Raw genomic sequence first — 7,609 nt, 5'->3', positions numbered from 1 at the left:
CCTTGCCTTGTTTCTGACTACATCTCCTTTCTCATTCAGCTTGTTTCTGAATACCCATTTTGTTCCAATTACATGGACACTCTCAGGCTTCTTCACTAAGCTCCAAACATTGTTCTTGGAGAATTGATTCAATTCTTCTTCCATAGCCAGAATTCAATCCTTGTCCTGAAGAGCTTCATCTATGGACTTGGGTTCAATTAAGGACACCAATCCTTTCAGACTGAGCAAGGTCTCTTCAGAGGGTCTGAAGGCTGATCTGGTTCTGACTGGTTCGTCTTTGTTGCCCAGAATCAATTCCTTAGGGTGAGCTGCAGTGATTCTGCTCTTCTTCAGAGTTTGTGAGTTAGAGGGACCAGCTTCTTCCTCTGGTTCATCTTCCTCTGGCTCAGCTTCCTCTGGAGCTTTGCCTTTGTCAGAAACATTAATGCTTAAATCTGCAAACTTCTCAACTAGCTTTGACTGGTCAGAGTCAAGCTTATCGTCAAATCTAACATGAATAGATTCTTCAATAGTCTTAGCATCAGTATTATAAAATCTAAAACCTTTAGATCTCTCAGAATAACCAAGTAATAGACACTTAGAAGACTTAGCATCAAATTTATGCAATCTATCCTTAGTATTGAGAACATAACAAACACAGCCAAAAGGATGAAAATAAGAAATGTTGGGTTTTATGTTCTTCCACAATTCATAAGGAGTCTTATTCAGAATTGGTCTCACAGAGATTCTGTTCTGAATGTAACATGTTGTATTTATTGCCTCTGCCCAAAAGTGCTTAGCCATGCCAGTTTCTTGGAGCATGGTTCTAGCCATCTCCTGAAGAGTTCTGTTCTTCCTCTCAACAACACCATTTTGTTGAGGAGTTCTGGGACAAGAGAAATCATGTGCAATTCCATAGGAATCAAACAGACTCTCAAACTTGTCATTCTCAAACTCTCCACCATGGTCACTTCTGACACGCACAAACCTACAAGCCTTCTCGTTTTGCACTTGAGCAATGAAGGTAGAGAACACAGCATGAGACTCATCCTTGCGGGTTAGAAACTTTACCCATGTCCAGCGGCTATAGTCATCAACGATAACCATATCATATCTCTTGCCACCTATAGACTCAGTTTTCACTGGTCCAAAAAGGTCGATATGCAGAAGTTCCAACGGCCTTGAGGTTGAGACAACATTCTTTGCCTTGAAAGGGACTTTTGTGAATTTGCCTTTCTGACATGCTTCACAGAGAGCGTCTGAAGCGAACTTCAGATTGGGTAAGCCCCTGACAAGGTTTAGCTTGCTCAGCTGAGAAATCTTTCTCATACTGGCATGCCCTAACTGTCTATGCCATACCCACTGCTCTTCATTAACAGACAGAAGGCACTTCACATTCTGAGCCTCCAACTCAGATAATCTGATCTTATAAATGTTGTTCTTCCTCTTGCTGTTAAACAGAACAGAGCCATCGATTTGACTTACAGCCCGGCAGGACTTTTGATTGAATATAACATCATAACCCTTGTCAGCTAATTGACTTATAGACAATAAGTTATGTGTTAAGCCGTCTACCAATAACACATTATCAATGCATGGACTACTATCTACACAAATAGTACCAGTACCAACAATTTTACCCTTTTCATTTCCTCCAAAGCCAACTTCGCCTCCAGGCTTAAGTTTCAGCTCTCGGAACATACGCCTTTCTCCCGTCATGTGACGCGAGCATCCACTGTCCAGATACCATGATTGTCCTTAGGTACCCACTTTCTGGGTCCTCTCTTGTTAGTTACCCCAGAGGTTCTGATCACCTTGGGTGTCTCAACATGATATTTTAAAGGAATATTTGCATGATATTTAGTCATAGAGAAGGATCCCTTTTTAAGAGGGTTTTTAGCAACTTTAGCAGGTAAAGGATCAGGCAATATGGTACCAGAGGGAACAAAGCATTCATACAAGGATTTAGCTTTAGACACAGAGGGCTCATTTCTAATTGGTTTAGAATAGCCAATGCCATGCATTCCATTTCTGCTTACGCCATAGATCATTGAAGCCATTAAGCTTCTATCCACGCTTTTAGCTAGGAATCTTTGAAAAGACTTTTCATACTTAGACTCATTTCTACAATCAGAGGCATCACAGGCAACAATTTCTTCTAACTTAGCAATCTGGTTCTTAAGCACAGAGTTAGAATTGATCAAAACATGATTATCATTTTTCAAATCAGAAATAATTTTCTCATGTTCAGAAGGAGTCTTGGAAACAGCAGATAAGTCCTTTTTCAGCTTCTTATGCTTAGACAATAAGGAGTTATATTTATCCATGATATCAGACAATGCATGTTTCAGTTCAGAGGTAGAGAAAGAAGCGAATACCTCATTTTCATCGTCTGAGTTAGGATCTCCTTCTGATTCTGAGTCAGAGTCAACAGCTCCCTTTGACTCTGCTTCCTTGTCTTTGACAATAGCCATGAGTCCTTGGACTTCACCATCAGAGTCAACATCCTCTGACTCTGATTCATCAAATGTCACCATCAGACTCTTCTTTGTCTTGAAGTGCTTCTTTGGCTTCTTGTCCTTCTTCAACTTTGGACAGTCACTTTTGTAGTGCCCTGGTTCTTTGCACTCAAAGCATGTGACTTCCTTAAGTGAGGACTTCTTCTGACCTGAGGATTCAGACTTTCCTTTTGCCTTTCCAGAGCCTTTGTATTTGCTCTGCCTGTGCTTCCAGATGCGATTGAGTCTCTTGGAGATCAGAGTCAGCTCATCTTCATCAGAATCTTCTGATGCTTCTTCAGATTCCTCTTCTTCAGCTTGAAGAGCTTTTGACTTCTCAGCCTTAGCCTTTTCAGATTTAGATTTCAAGGCTATGGACTTTTTCCTCGGATCTTGCATCTCTGAGCGCTTCAGCTCATGGCATTTCAAAATGCTGATGAGTTCTTCTAAACTCATATTCTCAACATCTCTCGTGAGCTCTATTGAAGTCACTAAAGGCATCCAACTTTCAGGAAGACACCTGATGACCCTTATGACATGATCTATTGTTGTGTAGCTCTTGTTGAGAGGTCGTATGCCAGCTACAAGCAACTGAAATCTGGAGAACATTTCTTCAATGGACTCATTTGGCTCCATGATGAAGGATTCATACTTTTGGATCAAAGACAATGCCTTTGATTCTTTGACTTTCTTGTTTCCTTCATGAGACATCTTCAGAGATTTGAAAATGCCTTTCGCAAACTCACGATCTGTAATCTTCTGGTACTCTTCATAGGAAATAGCACTTAGAAGAATTGCTCTTGCTTTGTGATGTTGTGAATACAGCTTCTTTTGATCTGCAGTCATCTCTGACCTTGGGATCTTCTTGCCATCTGCATCAACTTGACGCTCGTAGCCATCCACAATAATATCCCAGAGATCTGCATCGAAACCCAGAAAGAAACTTTCCAGTCTATCTTTCCAATATTCGAACCTTTGACCGTCAAACATAGGAGGCTTTGCATTGTAACCATCTCTTTGAGTTTCACTGGTGGTGGCAGCCATTGTTTTTCACACCGGCCCGGATCACTGAACACTGTTAGGTGTGGTAATCAGAACTTGCGCTCTGATACCAATTGAAGGTATGAAAAACGGTAGAAAGGGGGGGGTTTGAATAACGTTTTCAGTATAAAGCTTCCACCTTAAAGATTTTGACAAATCTTTCGAGAACTTAAGTGCTAAAGATAAGAGATAGAAAAGCACACAAGGATTTTATCCTGGTTCACTTGATAAATCACTCAAGCTACTCCAGTCCACCCGTTAAGGTGATTTCTTCCTTCTTAGAATGAAGGCAATCCACTAATCAGGTAAGAGTTACAACTGCACTTGAAACCTACAAGTGACTAACAATTACACTGACTTAGCTCACACTAAGATTCACTCTCTTAGTCTTCTCTAGGATCCGATCAACCTTGATCTCCTAAAGGAACTAAACAAACTGTTTATCAAAGAATTGTTTACAAGAGATTTGCTTCTAAAAAGCTAAAGTAAACTCAATGAATTTCAGATGAAAGAAAGCTTAGAAGAATTTGAATTTGTCTTGCGCGTATGTGAATGCTTCTAGCCGCTTCTTTCAGTCTTCAGCCTCTTTATATACTCCAAGGATTAGGGTTGAGCGTTGCATGGAAAATGCTACCGTTGGAGGGCAGTTCTGGAAAATCCAGCTTCTGCTGTGTCTGAGACTGTTAGGTAGGTCGTCAGGAAGGTACAGTTGCTTTTGTACTTGGATAGCGACTTGACCTTTAAACCTAGGAGACTTCTGATCAGGGGAATGCTTCATATTGGAACTTGTGAAGCCGGTTGATCAGAGTCAGAGGGAAAGCCCAGATCCTCTGACCATTGTTTCTTCTGATTCTGAACTCAGAGGGAAGTACATGGTCTTCAGAGTATCTTGCTTCTGGACATCAGAATTTCACTAATCAGCTTCTGGATCTTCAGAGTCTTCTACACCATCAGAATATCTGAGCCTTCAGTGTTTCTTGGTTATCAGACTTTCTGGATCTTCAGAACTTCTAGTGACTGAGTCCACATCAGAGTTTGTATAACTTCAGAACTTCTGAAGCTTTTCCACTGTTCATACTGAACATGGTGAATGCGAAAGCGTTGCTTGGGTCGCTCTTTATACACAGTGCTTCTGATTTGTGTGAGATTGAGTTGAGGTCAGAGCCTGTAAATAGCACACTCAGAAAAACACGTTAGAGTACCACAATTGTTCATATCAAAAGGTTAACTTGTAATCATCAAAACATAGAGTTGTACTACTAGATCAAAACTTGATCTTACAAGCTTCATGAAAACTATCTTTCTTAATCATGTGAGACATCAATGTTTAGAATTAGAGAGTTATTGCATTCCACTCATGCGAGACATCGATGATCTAGGGTTGAACTGGTGTAGATGAGTCATAAGCATAGACTTGGTTGTATTTGAATCACAAGAAGGCACAAAGGTCATTCAATGAAATCTCATCCCAACAATTCCTCATACCTGTTGTTTCTCCGTTATTTTACTTGTTTTCATTTACTTTTATGTTTTTAAACAAAATCAAACTATTGTGCAACCATCATTTAAGCTTGATAACTATTGAACGGTATAAGTATTACACCTCCCTGTGGATACGACAAAACCCTTTACTATACTACAATTGAGTCTTGAGAGATTCAAATGTAGAGTGGTAAAAAAATCTTTCAACATCAGGATCCTCCAGGAAAATTTTATGGTGAAAGGTCAAAGATGGACCCTTATGGACTCACACCAACTCTATCCTTAAGAAACACTCGGAAGACCGAAGTCTCCTCCTCTCTTCCCCAAAGCATGCAATCACTCATCCCCAAAAGAAGCACAAGTATTCACAAAAACATTTTCAAAACTAGCAACATGTTAGAGAGCAAAACTACGGGCAAAAACATGTGAGTATAGGGAAGTAACGACCAAAAAATGACTCTAACAAAACAATGCATGAATAAGAGAAAAATAAAAGCTACAAAAGTAAAATATGCAAAAATGCATGAGCTAAACTAAGGGAAATAGTTTACCTCCTTTACCAATTACCATGGAGGCCTTAGATACACCTCCTACTCCAAAATCCATGCTCTCATTCTCTGCAAAATGCAACAAACCAACAAGCGAAATAAAACAAGACTTGGGTTGTCTCCCAAACAGCCCTAAGTTATAGTCCTAGGTGGACTCTCCTTCCTTTGGTGTTAGGAAGGAAATTCCTTACCATCAATCTTCTTACCACATGAGCAAGGTAGGAACCTTGCATAAAACTTTTGAAAAAACTCCTCCCAATAGAGGGTATCATCTAAACCATCGTACCAAATCCTTGCTCCCCCTTTCAAGGAGTGAGGGAAGAGCTTAATCATGAGCTCGTCACTAGTCAAACCTTCCATCTTTACAAGGTGACTAGCTTGTGTGAATCGGACCATGTGGGCTTGGAAATTCTCATCTTTAGACCCCCCATACTTGTTTTCTCTAACAAGCTTGATGAGAGCTTGATTAAGCTCAACACCTTTTTCACTTACCTTGGGGGTCTCCTTTGAAGACCTGGACAAGCTTTTGATCATATCACAAACAAAATTATCATTAAGGTTAGTTTGTGAACTAGGATTGAAAACTGAAAATCTTACCTTGTCCTTACCAACTCGGAGGATGAGCTGACCCTTATCAACATCAATCTTAGCCCTACCTGTGGCTAAGAAGGGTCGGCCTAGAATGAGAGGAATCTTTGCATCCTCTTCCATGTCCAGCACCACAAAGTCCACAGGGAACACATACTTATCGACTTTCACCATAACATCTTCCACAATCCCATATGGTGTTTTTAGGGATCGGTCCGCCATTTGTAAGGAAAGCATGGTCGGGGTGACCTTTCCTAAGTTCAGCCTTCTAAACATGCTAAGCGGCATCAAGTTGATGATCGCTCCCAAATCACACAAGGCTTCAACAACAGTCAAGCCCTCAATCTCCACTGGGATAGTAAAACTCCCGGGATCCCTTCTCTTCTTAGGCATTTTTCTTTGCAAAATGGCACTACACTCCTCGGTCATCATGATAGTTTCATCAACCTCACTCAACTTCCTTCTCTTATTTAAAATGTCCTTCATGAACTTAGCTTAGATAGGCATTTGTTCCAAAGCATCGGAAAAAGGGATATCAATATGGAGTTTCTTAAAAACATCCATAAATTTTGAAAACTTTTTATCAAAATTCTTTTTAGCCAATGCTTTAGGAAATGGAACTTTGCTAAGCTCAGGAATAGGATCATTCATCACTCTAGTTTTAATAGGAACACTCCTTTCCTCCTCAACTATTTCCTCACTTTGTTTTTTTGACTCATGTAACACTCTCCCACTCCTAGTGGTAACAACAGTAGAATTTTCTTGTTTAGAAAAAATTAACGAATCGGGAGAAAACTTAACTTGAGGTATCTTGGTCATTTCCTTGACCAGCTGGCCAATTTGACATTCCAAGTTCTTTATAGCCACCTCTTGGCTCTTGTAGTTGTTCTTCATGCGGTTGATGAAAGTCTCAACCAACTCCTCCAAACTCTTCTTGCCACCATCATTTTCACCAACTTGCTCTTGGACTTGTTGAGATAGTCCAGAGCTTTGACCTCGGAAACCTTGATTATTCATGGTACGAAATTTACTAACATGAGGCCCTCCAATAGCCACACATTCCACTTTGGCTACTGTAGCATCGACCAAATTGGTCACCTTTATATGATTTTGAATCTCCACCATTTGTTCGGAGATTTGCTTATTGGAGGCCAAGAGCTTGTCGTAAGCTTCCAATTCAAACTTACTCCTTCGGGTTTGGCGATCATTTTCAGAGTTCATGGATCTCACTGCCATCTTTTCTATTAAGTCATACCCCGCTCGTGGGGGAAGAGCATCGAACTCGCCATTTGAAGCCGCATCTAGGCCAAACCTCCAAGAGTATTGTAGACCATCATAAAATGTTGCAACCAATTCAGCTTGGGTGAGATTGTGTTGAGGACATTTCCTCAAGAGCTTCTTGAAGCGCTCCCAAGCTTCATAGAGATTTTCTTCAGTGGGTTGCACAAAATTCATGATGTCTTTTTTCAATTT

The 7,609-nt window shown here is 40.4% G+C and overlaps 1 non-coding gene across 1 annotated transcript; it reads left to right on the top strand.

The window, feature by feature from the left end:
• Nucleotides 1-7,502: 7,502 nt before the first annotated feature.
• On the top strand, nucleotides 7,503-7,609 carry LOC130741515 (small nucleolar RNA R71). The gene has a single exon (XR_009020410.1). It is a non-coding gene; the product is annotated as a small nucleolar RNA R71 (small nucleolar RNA).

Source organism: Lotus japonicus, chromosome 2 (assembly GCF_012489685.1).
Source record: "Lotus japonicus ecotype B-129 chromosome 2, LjGifu_v1.2".
In the NCBI taxonomy this organism is placed as follows: domain Eukaryota; kingdom Viridiplantae; phylum Streptophyta; class Magnoliopsida; order Fabales; family Fabaceae; genus Lotus; species Lotus japonicus.
The sequence above is the reverse complement of the archived record's forward strand: the minus strand, read 5'-3'. Positions and strand labels throughout refer to the sequence as shown.